Genomic DNA, 18,882 nt, shown 5'->3' with positions numbered 1-18,882 from the left:
GATTGATGATGACACGACTGTAGGGTAGTTCGAAAGATGTATTAATACAGGTATACATGCCGACCAGCCAGCATAGACATGAGGAGATAAAATACTGTAAAAAAAATCAACAGCTTCTCGAGAAAGAAAACCGAAATGCCTGCATTATGATGACGGGGAATTGGAATGCAGTGGTGGATGAAGGAAGAGACGAAGACAACAATGTGAAACTTCGGATTGGGGATACGAAATGGAAGAGTGGAATGGCTAAGTGTCTTCTGCAAGGAAAACTCGCTAGTAATGGGTAACACATTTTTTGAAAAAAGGCTTTACACGTGGATTGTAAATGAACAGAGAAATGTATCACTTGGGTTGCATCCTGATGCAGAAAAGGTTTAGGACCTGTAGCTGTCTGAAGAATGCCAAAGCTTACGAAGGAGCAGACATAAATTCAGCCAAAAACCGCATATTGGAAGAAATACAAGTGAAACTGAAGAATGTGTTGAGAGTTAAAAGAAAACAAAAATTAAGAATGGAGATACTCAAGGAGGTGGGTAAACCTTCAAATTTGGAATACAGGTTTATGAAAAATGGTAAGCAGGTAGAAATGAAGAATGTGTAAATGACAAATTCCAACGGCCTTGCCGTAGTGGTACCACCGGTTCCCGTCAGATCACCGAAGTTAAGCGCTGTCGGGCTGGGTTAGCACTTGGATAGGTGACCGTCCGCTCTGCCGAGCGCTGTTGGCAAACGGGGTTCACTCAGCCCTTGTGAGCAAAATTGAGCAGCTATCTGAGTGAGAAGCAGCGGCTCCGGTCACAAAAACTGAAAACGGCCGGGAGAGTCATTTGCTGACCACATGCATCTGCATCCAGTGACGCCCCTTGGCTGAGAGGATGACACGGCAGCCGGTCGGTACCGTTGGAAAATAAAGAAGGTAAACAGAAATACGAGCAACTGAATACAAGAAGAGAAACAGAAAAAGCAAAAGAAAACCGGGTGGAAAAGAAATGTTAAGAAATAGAGAAAATGGAGAGAGATTAGAGGTATGAAATAGCATACATATTTTGAACATGAAAGAAAGAAGACTAACATGGAAATAAAAAGAGCAGACGTTACATTAGCTGAAGAACGATAGGAGGTTTCGAGCAGATGGCAAAAATATATAGAATGTCCATTTAAGGTGGAGCGAATATAAAGTGAAATCAAGTTTGAAGAGGAGTATGTCACGGAAGATGGAAAGGGGTGCAGCATCTTGGAAGCCAAAGTAGAAAAGACACTGAAGGAGATGAAGAATCAGAGTGCATCTGGAATCGATTACTTCCCAGCGGGAATGTTCAAGAGTTTCGGAAATATGTGAAGGAAGGAAATAGTCCATGTCTCTAATGAGATAGACAATAAAGGGGAATGGCCTGGCATCTGTCTTGCAATGATAATGATACCAACTCACAAAATAAGAAATACAAGAAAATTTGAGGAGCATTAGCCCGTCAGCCTGATTTGTCATGCTCCTGAAATAATAGTGAAAGTGCTGACTAGAAGGCTGTATGGATGGATGTATTATGGAGAAACACTTAGAATTTAGAAGAGGAAAATGAATAAATCAAGAATCATAGGAGAAAAGATATTCTGAAAGATAGAGAAATTTATGCTTTTTTTTATTGATTTGGAAAAAGTTTGTATGTAAGAAGAGTTCACAGACAGCCTGTGTCATTCATGACACTGTCAATGACATCATCGATGATGTAATGGGATTTCCCCACCTCCACACCAATTCACACACCCACACCCGTCCCCATACTTACCCTCACCACTGCCCCCTAAACTGACTCCACCCAACACGCCCCCACACATATTGACCCCCAGCCTCTGCACCAACAAAGTCCTGACTACACCATATCTATTCCCCCACCTGTACCTCCACCACCATCACTACCACCACTGCCGCCACCACCACCACCACCACCACCACCACCATCTGCAACTTCACCCATACCCGTCTGACAAAGGCCAATTTCTTATGTATAAAACGGTGAGAATTCACAAGTTTGGTGGTACATTAAATTACTTGGGGAAAATTCAAAAAACAGCTCATTTGCACCAGTGTGTTTCCTATAGCAGGAGGGTTGTTATTGTCCTAAGTATGAATTGGCGGAAAATACAAGATGACATATAGTCATACTAACTGACTTGGAATACTGTCCATGGCTTTAAGATGAAACAATCCAAGACTTGGAATATGAGCACCAGCTTAACTACAATGGCAGCATGCAAGAGGGCTGACCTGGAATACAAGATGGCGATGAACATGGCGTCCAGGCCTTACTAGTGCATCGCTTTGGCGTCACAATCCATCTCAGACCTGTCGAGGTATTTATAGCAGTACGGAATTCTGGTATACTGGCCCAGACTTGAGATACTGTGTCAGAATCCGAGATGGGTTATGTGGAATACAAATGGTGATCGAAAATGGCGGCCAGCACATACAGGGACAGGCTCCATATCGTCAGAATCTGAGTTCTGGATCACTGGCACTATAACGAGAGAAACAAATGATGTTCATTTAGCTCCCAGCCTGTCTGCTGAACTACTTAACATGTTTTCCCCAGCTACTGTTCGCTCACAGGTGTACGGTCACTGCATCTCTAGCTCTAAATTTGAATCTCTCCACATACATCTTTATTTAAACAAACATGGGGAGGAATGTATCTTCCAGACATGCCCCTCCTTTATTTTTATTCCCTAAGTTGAAGTCCAAGCTTCCATAGCAACACTTGATTTTTATTCAATCAAATACTTTTCAGGGAGAGATCACTTTCTGCAGTCGAAAATTCTGCCACAGCGCACGATTGACGCTCTCAGAAGGTTGAGCAGAGTAGGACTGTCATCCACTGGGGTCTATGTGTATCCTAAGACATAAGAGTCTATCAATTTCAGCTCCGAGCAGAAATTGAAACCATACGCATACTACTAATTCCAAAACCTAACTGGAATAATGAGAAATGGAGTACAGAAGCGCCAATTCCGAGCAGTACTGCGGACACTTGTGCAATTTCTATCAAATCACAATAATAACTTGTTAAGGTACTATGTTTCTAAAATTCATCATCATAATAAATTGTGTGCAGAATGGACGGTGGTTATTTACCGACAGTAACGTTACCAACACCACAGAGCTGTAAAACACGCGAACTTATACGTATCAGACATGCAGAAATAGCAGTTGAGTGGAAAACACACAAATACATACTTGAAAGTCGAATCGTAATCATATTTTCTACGAGAATAGTGGTCAGTATCACGACTGTATACCACATTTCAAGACCAAAAACTGAACTACCATCGCCGTCTAGCATTTGTAATATACAGCCAACAGTCTCTAGTGCGCTCCCTCAGAACAAGAGGAAAGCTTTGCGTTTCCACAAACAAACTACAGTTATATGAATGACACGATTCAACGCAAGCGCAGAAGCCTGCAGTCAGTGGTCGGTGGCGGCCGACAGCGTCACCCCATACGCAGGGCTGTAGCCTAGCCGACTACAGCTGGTAGAATTTTCCGTCATGTCATGGAACTTTTACTGTACATACTTTATGTCAGTCGCCCCTCTGATCACCAATCCTGACATACTGTCACAAACACTTCCCTCCATTCCTACACTTACACATGCTCCATAACCTTTATCAACGCAACTTTAAGCTACTCCCTCTCCCCACCAATGTGACCTGCCCCGATATTTATCCTTCCTACCAACTTTAACCCTTCCCCACCTGTCCTGCTCCACATCAGGATTTTCTCCCTTTCCCTCTCCATCCACCCCTTTCCTTTTCCCTTTAAGCACTATCTTCCCCACACACTGTATTCCTCCTCACTCTATTTCTTCCCACCATCTGTATTCCCACTATCCACTTCACCTCCTACCTATCATCTCCACAATTTCCTCACCTAACAGACCCCTATCTCTTTACCCACACTCCTCATCGTTTATGGATCATATTATCTCCTTCCACAATACTGCTCATCCAGTGCAGGTCCTTCAGCTGTTTAGTGAAAGTGTAGTGCTCCAGTGCTTTTTCATGGAAGAAAATCACCACCTGTGTTTTTTAAACTGCGTATATTTTTCATCCTTTTAGCTGTAGTCGGGGGTGGGTGTGTAGCTGGGTGGGTGAGGGAGTGGGTGAGTGGATGGGTGGGAGGGTGTGTGGGTGTCTAGCGATTTGGGGTAGTGAGCAGAGGGATGTCTTGATGTCTGTGTACATGGAGTGGTTGGGGTGGGGGTGTGGGTGTGGGTTTGAGTAGGGCTGGGGATTGTGGTGGGGGTGGGGAAATCATATACATCCTTCTGACAGAGTGCAGTGGAACAAGCTGATGGATGTTTTGAAGAGGAAGGAGTAAATTGGAAGAAGAGATGGCTGATACATAATCTATATTTTCAGTAGAAAGAAAGAATAAGATTGGAAATTCAAAGTCAGAAGGAAGCAGCAATGGAAGAGGTGTTGGACAAGGTTGTTACCTATTCCCTTTGTTTTTCAAGTTATACCTGGAAGAGATTATTGTAAAATGCGTATATGGAAAACCAGGACCATCTATTGGTGGGAAGAGAATAAAATGTATAAGATTTGCCGATGACCCAGTATTAGTGCCAGAATGTGAAGGAACTGTAAATAAGATGCTAAGAGATCTGAATAAAGCTTATGTGGAATAGTGGATATGGGATGAGAATGACTAAAGCAAAAACAAAGAGTATGTTGATCTATAAAGGAAGGAGACTGGAAAATATGAAAAAAAGGACAAGTTATTACTAACCAAGTAAGAGCGTTTAAATATTTTCAAAATATGATCACCGAAGACATGAGGTGCCATCAGGAGGTGAAATGCGGAATGCTGTAGCGAAAGAGGCATTCAGTAAAAAGAAGAGATTATTAGGTGGCAAACTAGATAAAGGTCTGAGGAAAAGGTTTGGCAGTTGTTTTGTCTGGAGTATGGTACTTTATAGAGCAGAAATAAGAACACTGAGATGAGAAGGCGAAAAAAGGATACAAGTATTTGAGATGTGGATGTGGAGGAGAATGGAGAGGATGAGCTAGATGGAAAGTACAAGTAACGAGAGAATGTCGCAAAGGGTTAGTGAGAGGAAATAACTACTGCAGGTTATAAGAGAGGGGAAGATAAACCGAACTGGACACTCCTTGATTTCGTTTATGGGAGGAGACTGACAGGAAGGAAAAGATACAAGATGATAGACGACATAAAGAAAAGCGGAAATTACGTGGGCCTGAAGTAAACAGTAGAAGACAGGATAGGATGGAGCATGTGAAAACCAGCCTTTGGGCTGAACACTGATAATGATGATGACGCAACGAGGTGTGTCGGCTGTGTGTACTAAGTTTCGAACCTAGTACACCCCTAAATCACCTCCAACGTGTGCCATCCCTGTTTAAGACGTATATGTGCCACGGAAATAAAATATGAAACAGTGTCGTGTTATGAAAATGCAGTGAAGTGTAAAATGAAAGCCAGTACACTGTGAACACAACATATAAAATGCATAAAGAATAGCAGATGACAATGTTTGCTTTGGATAAACTCATCAACCTATCTGGCGTAACAAACATATAACGCAGAGAAAACTGATTAACTCTCTTTCTGTCTCGCTGGGCATACATACTTACATATATACAGTAATCCTTTTTTTTTTTTTTTTTTTTTTTTTTTTTTTTTTTTTTTTTTTTTACAGTTACTGTTATATCCTAGCCAGTAATGCCACCCGAGCCCGCTGCCAAAAGGTTGGCAGCATCAAAGTCCGGACGCCGTCCGCATAAGCAGCGCCAGTGAGACAGGAAATCGCCCCAAGTCTTCGCGCGCCACCGCTGGCTTCTGGTTTCTTAAGCGCTGGAGTCGCGAGCGCTAGGACAGTTCTGTATTCGCCGCTCAGTTGTATACTCGCCACCGAATTGTGTACTTGCTAGTCAGTTGTGTGTTCATCGCAGCAGAGTTGTTGTTTGTCGTCAGCCGACGCTGACCTAGCCGCTCCGACTCGAACTAGACAGATCTCTGTAGACACGGAGTTCACTACTCAGTTTCTGTATCTTCGTTAATAAAGATAAGTACCGACTTTTATTTAATCACAGTGTTTGGGTTTTCATCTTTCTGTTCACTGTTCCAGCGGACCGGTCGGCCCGCTATTAAAAGTGTGGCGGTGACTTCGTAAGCCGTTTCTACAGCGAATTGTTTGTCGCTACGAACGCCACCACAAAAGTTACTACTTCACATCTAAGAATTCATCTATTGAGTAGAAGGAGCTGTCATTCAGAAATACTTTTAATTTGCTTTTAAATGTTGGTTGGCTATCTGTCAGACTTTAAATACTATTTGGCAAATAACAAAAGGCTTTTGTTGCAGCATAATTCACCCCTCTCTGTGCCAAAGTGAGATTTAATCCTGAATCGCAAATATCATCCTTTCTTCTAGTGTTGTAGCTATACACTTTGCTGTTATTTTTGAATTGCGATGGGATATTGGGTTATTAAAGACAAATTTCATAAGTGAATATATGTATTGCGAAGGTACTGTGAATATCCCAAGTTCTTTAAATAAATGTCTGTAAAGTGACCTTATTTGGGCACCAGCTATTATTCTGATTACACGCTTTTGTGCAATGAATACTTTCTCTCTTAATGGCGAATTGCCCCAAAATATGATGCCATGTGAAAGCAGTGAATGAAAATAGGCATTGTAGGCTAATTTACTGATATGTTTATCACCAAAATTTGCAATAACCCTAATAGCATAAGTAGCTGAAAATAACCGTTTCAGCAGATCATCGATGTTTTCCTTCCAATTCAATTTCACATCAGTGCACACACCCAGAAATTTTGAGTATTCTGCTTTAGCAACAGACTTACGTCCATAGTCTATATTTATGAATGGTGTTACGACATTTACTGTACAGAATTGTACAAACTGTGTTTTCTCAAAATTTAGTGAGAGTCCATTTGCAGAGAACCACTTAACAATTTTCTGAAAGGCGTTATTTGTAATTTCCTCAGCTGATTATTACTTCTTGGGTATGATTACTATGCTTGTATCATCAGCAAAAGAATTAGCTCTGCATCTTCATGAATATAGAGTGGCAAGTCGTTAATATAAATTAAGAACTAAGACAGAACCCTATGGGGCACCATTCTTGATACCTCCCCAGTCAGAGGACTCTGCTGGTTTTGCAAGACTATCTGTACTGTTGATTTCTACCTTCTGAATTCTTCCAGTTAAGTTTAAATTAAACCATTTGTGCACTGCCCCACTCAAACCACAATACTCAAACTTATCTAGAAGAATTTCAAGATTCACACAAACAAAAGCCTTTGAGGGATCACAAAATATCCCAATAGGTGATGTTCAGTTATTTAATGCATTTTATATTTGATCAGTGAAACCATGTATGGCATTTTCTGTTGAATAGCCTTTCTGAAAACCAAATTGACGTTTTGTTAGTACTTCATTTTCACAAATATGTGAGGCTACTCTAGAATACGTTACTTTTTCCAGAATTTTGGATAAAGCTGTCAGAAGTGAGATTGGGTGGTAGTTGTTAGCATAAGATCTGTTGTTGTTGTTGTTGTGGTCTTCAGTCCTGAGACTGGTTTGATGCAGCTCTCCATGCTACTCTATCCTGTGCAAGCTTTTTCATCTCCCAGTACCTACTGCAACCTACATCCTTCTGAATCTGCTTAGTGTATTCATCTCTTGGTCTCCCTCTACGATTTTTACCCTCCACACTGCCCTCCAATACTAAATTGGTGATCCCTTGATGCCTCAGAACATGTCCTACCAACCGATCCCTTCTTCTGGTCAAGTTGTGCCACAAACTTCTCTTCTCCCCAATCCTATTCAATACTTCCTCATTAGTTATGTGATCTACCCATCTAATCTTCAGCATTCTTCTGTAGCACCACATTTCGAAAGCTTCTATTCTCTTCTTGTCCAAACTATTTATCGTCCATGTTTCACTTCCATACATGGCTACACTCCATACGAATACTTTCAGAAATGACTTCCTGACACTTAAATCTATACTCGATGTTAACAAATTTCTCTTCTTCAGAAACGCTTTCCTTGCCATTGCCAGCCTACATTTTATATCCTCTCTACTTCGACCATCATCAGTTATTTTGCTCCCCAAATAGCAAAACTCCTTTACTACTTTAAGTGCCTCATTTCCTAATCTAATTCCCTCAGCATCACCCGACTTGATTAGACTACATTCCATTATCCTTGTTTTGCTTTTGTTGATGTTCATCTTATATCCTCCTTTCAAGACACTGTCCATTCCATTCAACTGCTCTTCCAAGTCCTTTGCTGTCTCTGACAGAATTACAATGTCATCGGCGAACCTCAAAGTTTTTATTTCTTCTCCATGAATTTTAATACCTACTCCGAATTTTTCTTTTGTTTCCTTTACTGCTTGCTCAATATACAGATTGAACAACATCGGGGAGAGGCTACAACCCTGTCTTACTCCCTTCCCAACCACTGCTTCCCTTTCATGTCCCTCGACTCTTAGAACTGCCATCTGGTTTCTGTACAAATTGTAAATAGCCTTTCGCTCCCTGTATTTTACCCCTGCCACCTTTAGAATTTGAAAGAGAGTATTCCAGTCAACATTGTCAAAAGCTTTCTCTAAGTCTACAAATGCTTTATCCCCTTTTTTATGGAATGGTTTAACAATAGAGTATTTCAGTCTATCTGGAAAAATGCTCTGTTTCAGTGAGCTACTACATATGTGTCTGAGAATCCTACTTATTTGTTGGGAACAAGCTTTTAGTACTCTGTTGGAAATGCCATAAATTCCATGTGAGCTTTTACTTTTGAGTGATTTTATTATTTTCCTAATTTAAGTAGGAAAGGTGGGTTGAATTTCAGTTTTATCAAATTCCATAGGTACTGCCTCTTCCGTATACTGCCTTGCATTTTCTAATAAATAGCTGGATCCTATTTTCTCTATAACACTTAAAAATGATTATTAAAAATTTCTATTTCTGACTTCTTGTTAACAAACTTTTCATTGTGTTTGATAGACAAACAGTCTTCCTGTGCTCTCGGTTGCCCTGTTTCCCTCTTCACACTATTCCAAATTGTTTTAATTTTACTATCAGATGTGGTAAACACAGACATAATGCACATATTCTGGACTTTTTAATAAATTTTCTTAATACAGTGCAGTAGTTTTTATGATGTTTCACTGTTTTGATATCATTACTCCTCCTAGCTATAAGATATATTCCCCTTTTCTGTTTACAAGGTATTTTTATCACTTTAGTAAACCACAGCTTTTCACACGATTTCTTACAATTACATTTCACTGTTCCTTAGGGAAACTGTTTACAAATACACTCACAAAAGTATCATGTAATAGGTTAAATTTTAAATTAGCATCATGTTCCCTGTACACCTCAACCCAGACTTATTGATGCAAGCTTTCCCTAAAATTTTTAATTGCTAAATCCTAATGGAACACACTATTTAGAAGGACTTTTTTGCATTACTGTATGGGACTATATCATATATTGTAACTAGCTGTGCATCATGAGCAGACAGACCATTCTTAACAGGAAAAGTTTTTATTGATGAAATTTATCTTGATCTATGAAAACATTATGTATCAGTGTGCTGATTTCCTGTACCACCTGAGTAGGAAAATCAATAAATGAAATCAAATTGAAAGAACCAAGTAATATTTCAGGGTGCAGTTTTCTATCGGACTCTTTCAGAAAATCCACGTTGAAATCCCCACAAACAATAATTTGCTTTCCTTTGTCTGAGAGGTAGCAAGGAATCCAAGTTTTTAAAAAAAATATTTGAAAATTTCCCTATGGGGACCTATCCATGGCTACAATTACACAAGTGCCATTATTTAGTTTAAACTCAAATGCACATGCATCTGTATGTTGCTCTATGCAAAATATTTTAGTTTCCAAATTTTTCGTACTATGACTGATTTTAACATATATGGCAACTCCTCCTCTCTCCATAGTGTCTCTACTTACATGTGGTTATACCCACGTACATTTACCATCTCCATACCTGACTATATGATGTACAAGAAGGAAGTTGTTGTGCAATATCACCTTTGACGCTTACTGCATGTAAAACGAAAACGTTTGTTTCGTAAATGTATTACTTTGTGCTTAATTTCCGATTGTAATTCAATAGCTGAAATATTAAGCTATTTTGTTTCTTTCCGAAAAGCTCCTCTTCTTGAATTATTAAGTAAATACGTAAGAGTTTTCTAACGGCCGTAAGCTATTGGAGACCATTTCTGGATATTGGCCATAAACCGGTAATAACTTTATGTTTATGCAATAATTTGCGGGCTTCCCTTGTCGTCTTGAATCATCTTACAGGACTAAAAAATCAGTAGAATGCTTTGTCTTTTAATGATACCTTAAAACATGACTACTCAGGAATATTTTTTTGTTTACGTAATAAAATTAATTGGCTTGATCGATTTTGCCTCACGAAATCTGGTAACAGTGAATGTTTTATTAAAGAATTAACCTGAAGACAAATACTGAACAGATAACCGAAGAAGAGATTTTTTTTTCATTCGGGATGCTAAAATAATAAGAATTATTTCATTACAATAATTTCTCGTTGCGTGATTGTTTGTTTGGTAATAGTGTACCTTGTATGTCGGACACACCTAAATAATTTCGTACTATTGACGTCGTATATTCGAAGTTTTATCATACATATTGGTTCGCTATATTAATTTTAACAACATTTCAAAACCTTTTGCTCACGTAATGTCAAATCATTTACACTGACAAACCTAAAGCAATTTTCTGTGCTTTGTCGCTGTAGTCATTTCTTTCTTTTCACACGCTGAACTGCTGCGGCGGTCGTATTTGTAAATCACTATAGGTAATTCCGGTTGTGTAACCACCGACCAAGTAAGATCAATACTATCACTCATTCACAAACATTATATACCAAATGAATTCAAATAAAAATATACGCTAACAGAGGGAAGATCACTACAAACTTTACTCATGTATTTATTCTACTGTACTCCGTGCGTACAATAAGTAAAATTTCGGTCCTTTGTATCTTTAATGGCCTTGCAATTTTAGTGGCCAACTAAATCAGTCGAAGTGATGACAGAAACTGTTGGGTACGTAGCAAAGAATGCCAGTAAGATTGAAACGTGGATAAGTACGAAGAAGACTCAAATGACAGAAGTATCCAGAGAAGGCCCTGATACCATCCCATCACTAGCAGCAATGTGAAACATAGTCAAAGTGAAAAACAATTTTACATTTTGGCACCTGGTTCAACAGGCATAATAACATAAGAAATTAATCATGATATCAATGGCTATAAAAGGAAACAACTTCACTGAAAATCAGCTAGTTAAAAAAATTAAAGCCTATAATGCAGTGTTGCTACCAGTATTGTTACATGGGGAGAAACTTTAAGTACCACAGATAAAATGTGAATGTGCATGTGGCTAGGACCTCCTGTCGCCAAGACCTGTCAGCTGGTGCAAGTCGTTTTAGTTGGGGCCGCTTCAGCAACTTGTATGTCAATAGGTATGAAATGATCATAAAGACAACAAACCACCCAGTCCGACAGTAGACAGAATCTCCGACTTAGGCAGGAATCGAACCTGGAACTCTCGCATGGCATTTTGCCATGCTGACCACTCAGCTATGGAGGTGGAGAGAAGAGATGTAAAGTACTTGTTGATCTTCGAACCGAATATCATGAGAAAAATCTTCTAGAAATATACAAAGAAAGCCGCTTCAGACGTAGAAAGAATCAGGAACTGTACGACGTCGTGAAACAATCGAACATCGTTCAGAGAGTGAAAGTACGGCAGATAAGCCTGGCGTTGCAAATTGCTAGGAGGGCAGGCATTCTTCAGGGGAAACTTGACGTTATCCATCCAATAGGAAGGTGGAGGAATCGATTGAAGGATGAACTGCACGGGGGCTTTCAGCAGCCAGGTGTTCATGAGAACTGGATCCATAGTGCACAACATCGCCAGCTATGGAGGAACACTGTAAATTCGGTGCATGATATTCAGGGTCCGAGGTCTTCAATACGTATGTATGTAGCAGTGTCAATTACTGATGGCTGGTGCAAGGGTACTTTTAAACTATTTTTAGCTGATCTTGGTTGTTACAATAAAGACCCTTTCCTTGTCAGTTTCCGTGTAGTCACTTAAGGAAGGCAAGATGTACGAGTCGACAGAGCTGAATTGGAGCACGGTCTCAAGTCTTGCAGCCCTACTGGATTTCCATATGAGCTAATTCGGTTAGAATTTCACTGACCTGGAAAGGCCTTGATGAGTGCTTCAGGGAGAGGGGAAGGGTGGCGGTCTAGACGAGGACAGAGTACATACAGAGCCTGACAAAAAGAGTGAAACACCCAGAAGGCATGGTGGGATATACATATGACATCATACAAGTACACACCATCGGTTGGTATGTAAATAATTAAGACTTTCAATTCACTGTGAGAGGTAGAGTGGCGTGCATTAGTGTTGTTTGTGTTTAGTATTGTTAGCATGCCTGATAGGATATGTAACGGCCGTGAACAGCATCAGATGTTCAGCGATCCTTATAACGGACACACAGATGCACTTGCATGAGATAGCATTATCAATACCTCTCAGAGTGTGATAGGGTGCTCATTGTGGTTCTTCATTTGGGCAGCTGGTCCAATCGAGCAATATCCAGATTTATGAGGCATTCAGATGTGACAATGGCCCAATGTTGCAATGTTGGGCTGTATGGAAACTTGAGGGCAGACATACTCGTCGTAAAGCTTCTGGTTGAGCATGTCCGACCAACAGGACGGAAGATCAATGTGTTGTGGACCAAGCACAACTTAATCACTTCACATGTGCATCTGCCACCCAAGAACAAGTAATGATCTCCTCCAACACAATCCATCATTAATTCATTGGAGATGAGCAGCAGTCGGACTAGCAAATTACCATCACATGTGTAGGCTGCTATTAGCACCACAAAACAAATGGCTGCATTTGGAGTGGTAATATAATCAGGAAGCATGGAATGTTGATGAATGTGTTCAGCAATGAATCGCAGTTGGTTCAAATGGCTCTGAGCACTAGGGGACTTAACATCTGTGGTCATCAGTCCACTAGAACTTAGAACTACTTAAACCTAACTAACCTAAGGACATCACACACATCCATGCCCGAGGCAGGATTCGAACTTGCGACCGTAGCGGTCACGCGGTTCCAGACTGTAACGCCTAGAACCGCACGGCCAATCACGGTGAATCACAGTCTGGATGATTGACTGATCTGGCCTTGTAACATTAACCAAAACGGCCTTGCTGTGCAGGTACTGCGAACGGCTGAAAGCAAAGGGAAACTACAGCCGTAATCTTTCCCGAGGGCATGCAGCCTTACTGTATGATTAAATGATGATGACGTCCTCTTGGGTAAAATATTCCGGAGGTAAAATAGTCCCCCATTCGGATCTCCGGGCGAGGACTACTCAAGAGGATGTCGTTATCAGGAGAAAGAAAACTGGCGTTCTGCGGATCGGAGCGTGGAATGTCAGATCCCTTAATCAGGCAGGTAGGTTAGAAAATTTTAAAAGGGTAATGGATAGGTTTAAGTTAGAAATAGTGGGAATTAGTGAAGTTCGGTGGCAGGAGGAACCAGGCTTTTGGTTAGGTGAATACAGGGTTGTAAACACAAAATCAGATAGGGGTAATGCAGGAGTAGGTTTAATAATGAATAAAAAAATAGGAGTGCGGGTAAGCTACTACAAACAGCATAGTGAACGCATTATTGTGACCAAGATAGATACGAAGCCCACACCTACTACTCTAGTACAAGTTTATATGCCAACTAGCTCTGCAGATGATGAAGAAATAGATGAAATGTATGATGAGATAAAAGAAATTATTCAGGTAGTGAAGGGAGACGAAAATTTAATAGTCATGGGTGACTGGTATTCGTCAGTAGGAAAAGGGAGAGAAGGAAACATAGTAGGGACTGGGGGGAAGAAATGAAAGAGGAAGCCGTCTGGTAGAATTTTGCACAGAGCATAACTTAATCATAGCTAACACTTGGTTCAAGAACCATGAAAGAAGGTTGTATACATGGAAGAATCCTGGAGATACTAAAAGGTATCAGATAGATTATATAATGGTAAGACAGAGCTTTAGGAACCAGGTCTTAAATTGTAATACATTTCCAGGGGCAGATGTGAACTCTGACCACAATCTATTGGTTATGAACTGTAGATTGAGACTGAAAAAACTACATAAAGGAGCTAATTTAAGGAGACGGGACCTTGATAAACTGACTAAACCAGAGATTGTAGAGAGTTTCAGGGAGAGCGTAAGGGAACAATTGACAGGAATGGGGGAAAGAAATACAGTAGAAGAAGAATGGGTAGCTCTGAGGGATGAAGTAGTGAAGGCAGCAGACGATCAAGTAGGTAAAAAGACGAAGGCTAATAGAAGTCCTTGGGTAACAGAAGAAATATTGAATTTAATTGATGAAAGGATAAAATATAAAAATGCAGTAAGTGAAACAGGCCAAAAGGAATGCAAAAATGAGATCGACAAGAAGTGCAAAATGGCTAAGCAGGGATGGCTAGAGGACAAATGTAAGGATGTAGAGGCTTATCTCACGAGGGGTAAGATAGATACTGCCTACAGGAAAATTAAAGAGACCTTTGGAGAAAAGATAACCACTTGTATGAATATCAAGAGCTCAGATGGAAACCCAGTTCTAAGCAAAGAAGGGAAGGCAGAAAGGTGGAAGGAGTATATAGAGGGTTTATACAAGGGCGATGTACTTGAGGACAATATTATGGAAATGGAAGAGGATGTAGATGAAGATGAAATGGGAGATAAGATACTGCGTGAAGAGTGTGACAGGGCACTGAAAGACCTGAGTCGAAACAAGGCCCCAGGAGTAGACAACATTCCATTAGAACTACTGACAGCCTTGGGAGAGCCAGTCCTGACAAAACTCTACCATCTGGTGAGCAAGATGTATGAGAGAGGCGAAATACCCTCAGACTTCAATAAGAATATAATAATTCCAACCCCAAAGAAAGCAGGTGTTGACAGATGCGAAAATTACCGAACTATCAGTTTAATAAGTCACAGCTGCAAAATACTAACGCGAATTCTTAACAGACGAATGGAAAAACTGATAGAAGCCGACCTCGGGGAAGATCAGTTTGGATTCCGTAGGAATGTTGGAACACGTGAGGCAATACTAACCTTACGACTTATCTTAGAAGAAAGATTAAGAAAAGGCAAACCTACGTTTCTAGCATTTGTAGACTTAGAGAAAGCTTTTGACAATGTTAACTGGAATACTCTCTTTCAAATTCTGATGGCGGCAGCGGTAAAATACAGGGAGCGAAAGGCTATTTACAATTTGTACAGAAACCAAATGGCAGTTATAAGAGTCGAGGGGCATGAAAGGGAAGCAGTGGTTGGGAAGGGAGTGAGACAGGGTTGTAGCCTCTCCCCGATGTTATTCAATCTGTATATTGAGCAAGCAGTAAAGGAAACAAAAGAAAAATTCGGAGTAGGTATTAAAATTCATGGAGAAGAAATAAAAACTTTGAGGTTCGCCGATGACATTGTAATTCTGTCAGAGACAGCAAGGTACTTGGAAGAGCAGTTGAACGGAATGGACAGTGTCTTGAAATGAGGATATAAGATGAACATCAACAAAAGCAAAACAAGGATAATGGAATGTAGTCTAAATAAGTCGGGTGATGCTGAGGGAATTAGATTAGGAAATGAGAGGCTTCAAGTAGTAAAGGAATTTTGCTATTTGGGGAGCAAAATAACTGATGATGGTCGAAGTAGAGAGGACATAAAATGTAGACTGACAATGGCAAGGAAAGCGTTTCTGAAGAAGAGAAATTTGTTAACATCGAGTATAGATTTAAGTGTTAGGAAGTCGTTTCTGAAAGTATTTGTATGGAGTGTAGCCATGTATGGAAGTGAAACATGGACGATAAACAGTTTGGACAAGAAGAGAATAGAAGCTTTCGAAATGTGGTGCTACAGAAGAATGCTGAAGATTAGATGGGTAGATCACATAACTAATGAGGAGGTATTGAATAGAATTGGGGAGAAGAAGAGTTTGTGGCACAACTTGTCAAAAAGAAGGGTCCGGTTGGTAGGACATGTTTTGAGGCATCAAGAGATCACAAATCTAGCATTGGAGGGCAGCGTGGAGGGTAAAAATCGCAGAGGGAGACCAAGAGATGAGTACACTAAGCAGATTCAGAAGGATGTAGGTTTCAAACCAGTCTCAGGACTGAAGACCACAACGACAACAACATTGTACGAATATGAATACTCTGGTTTTATATGCTTTGTAAATCTTTGGTTAGGCTAGGAGAAGTACTGTGTCAGAGAGAGAGAGCGAACAACTATCGATAGAGAGCGTGCGAGTTTGTGTGGTATCGTGGCCGGCTCGCGGGTGGAAAACGTTGCAAAGTTCGGCGTGAAAGACGGTGATACGCGGAGGAACAATTAATTACAGTACGTCCGCTGCGTTAATAGGAGATCGTGGATTATTAAGTGAACAGCAAAAGCTGAAAAGAATGCCGAGTGTTTGCGATGACGATTTTACATACTGTGTGAACTTGTGACAATTAGCCGTGAACCAGACACCACTGTCGTGTGGAGACACTAATTGTTATAATTGCGTGAAAGTGGATCAAAGCAAAATGTTAAGTAAAAAAACAGTGCTGTGATTTGATCAAGAAACATTTATTATATCATCCAAACTGTCTCAAAGAGGAAGACGTAAATTGAACTGATGTTTAACGGACTGTTATAGTGATAAACACATGTGTCTGTTTTCCTGTGGCAACACGGTGAAAGAACTGTGCGAAGTATTGGCATTAACCGGCTATATATCGAAATACTAAAGACATTGCATAATTCCGACCTACCCGCACTGCGTAATTAATAAACTTTTAATAATAAAACATCGCGCGAGTAACGACAACGCACACACTGGAACTATTATTATCGCGCCAGTGCTGCCAGCTGATTCGACTGCAGTGGAGACGTGGACCACCGCCGTAACTGGAATATTAATGAAACAGGAGGATCCATCATTATCTTCACGTCACGAACCAGGATTAACTCGACACATCGTTAGCGCGAACCACCGCTGACGTCATCACACTGCCTGCAGCAACAGTTAAGACATTAAAAGAAAATTATTACGCTCTCTCTCTTTTCAAAATGAAAGACAATTGCAGTTAAACTATCTATTTTAAAAATACTGTCATTTTGTTTAGTTCCAATAAATATTCTTTCCATTATTTCGCCTTGGCTCTGAGCACCATGGGACTTAACATCTGTGGTCATCAGTCCCCAAGAACTTAGAACTACTTAAACGTAACTAACCTAAGGAAATCACACACATCCATGCCCGAGGCAGCATTGAAACATGCGACCGTAGCGGTCACGCGGTTCCATACTGAAGCGCCTAGAACCGCACGGCCACACCGGCCGGCCTTATTTCGTCTTGTTGACAGCGTTGAAAACCCCCCAAATTAAAGTTCAATTGATAATTTTCTTTCAAAATTCTTCTCAGACATTTTGCTGCTCATCGTAATTTTATTTTGATGTTTGTGTGTAACTTCTCTTGGAGGCAGTACATATTTTATTTTTTGTGCAGTAAAATTAGCTGCCATAAAATTACGTATATTACCAGCTGACGCTGTCCACCATTATTGACTGAAAACTGACCAATAGTAATTTTGCACCTTTTTCCCAATGGCTGTCAGCTTCAAAACAAAATTACGTAATTCGTGGGCATCTAGCAGATGCGCGATGTCTATGTAGGCCCCTACAATAATATTTTTTTTTGTTTTTTTTTTACTTTTGCAGGTTTACTGGAATTATATCGACTTTAATTGTTCATTTGGCCCCCATTAAAGTGATTTATCGCATATGTATAATAATTGTACTGAATTACCTAATTTATTTTTTTTATTACGTAAACCTTGCATTCCACATTTAGATTAAAATTGACGTCTTGTTGGCCCCCCATAAGATTCTGTACGTTCTGACAAAGACTATGCTAAATTTATTTTTTCGTCCATTGCTAACAGGGGTGGTCAGATTCCTTGTATATGTCATGTTTTATTATTTGAAAGGGTTTTCTTTCAGATGTACAGAACCAGTTTCTTTACACCTTATGACACATCTTCCAAGCGAATCACAGCATGCATCAAGGCCACAGGTCGTGAGAAGTGCGACCATACTGCCAAAGTTCTTTGTGAACCTAGCTCGATTCTGTAATCACTGAAATATCTTCACATGCTCTCCCCATCAGCGAAGTCTCATTTCTTTTCACCCTCCCCTCTGGGATGCTTCACTTTTTTTTTTTTTTTTTTTTTTGTCGGACAGTGTTGCTTACGTGGCAGGCGCTGGCAGCGTGGCGGCGGTACTAGGGGGTTGTCCACCCGGCAGACGGCGAGCCGCCGAGGTACTTGCGGGCCGCTGCTTGGCATTCCGGCGGTCGCGCCGGGACGGGTCAGTGGGTGTATCGAGCGTGTCCGCTGCGTGACGCACGCCTCCCCCTTCCCTCCCACCACTGCCTCCTCCGCCTACCTTACAGACGCGCTCTCGAGTGCGACCAGCTGTTGCGGCAACAGCCGCCGACAGGATGGCCTTTGAAGGGGTATTTTCTCGACGATCTACCTCGAATGATACGGGTCTAACGCGGATACTATCTGCCTGTAGAACAGTTGGAACTAACAAGGGATCCCTAGAATGCGAGGCCACAAGTTCAATCTTTAGTATGGCTCATTTGAAACTTCACCTCATCTACATCTACATGATTACTCTGCATTTCACAT

The 18,882-nt window shown here is 40.7% G+C and overlaps 1 pseudogene; it reads left to right on the top strand.

The window, feature by feature from the left end:
- The first annotated feature begins 610 nt into the window (after window positions 1–610).
- Window positions 611–728, top strand: LOC124556771 (annotated as a pseudogene).
- The last annotated feature ends 18,154 nt before the right edge of the window (window positions 729–18,882 follow it).

Source organism: Schistocerca americana, chromosome 1, assembly GCF_021461395.2.
Source record: "Schistocerca americana isolate TAMUIC-IGC-003095 chromosome 1, iqSchAmer2.1, whole genome shotgun sequence".
Lineage (NCBI taxonomy): Eukaryota > Metazoa > Arthropoda > Insecta > Orthoptera > Acrididae > Schistocerca > Schistocerca americana.
This window is presented reverse-complemented; position numbering and strand designations above follow the sequence as displayed.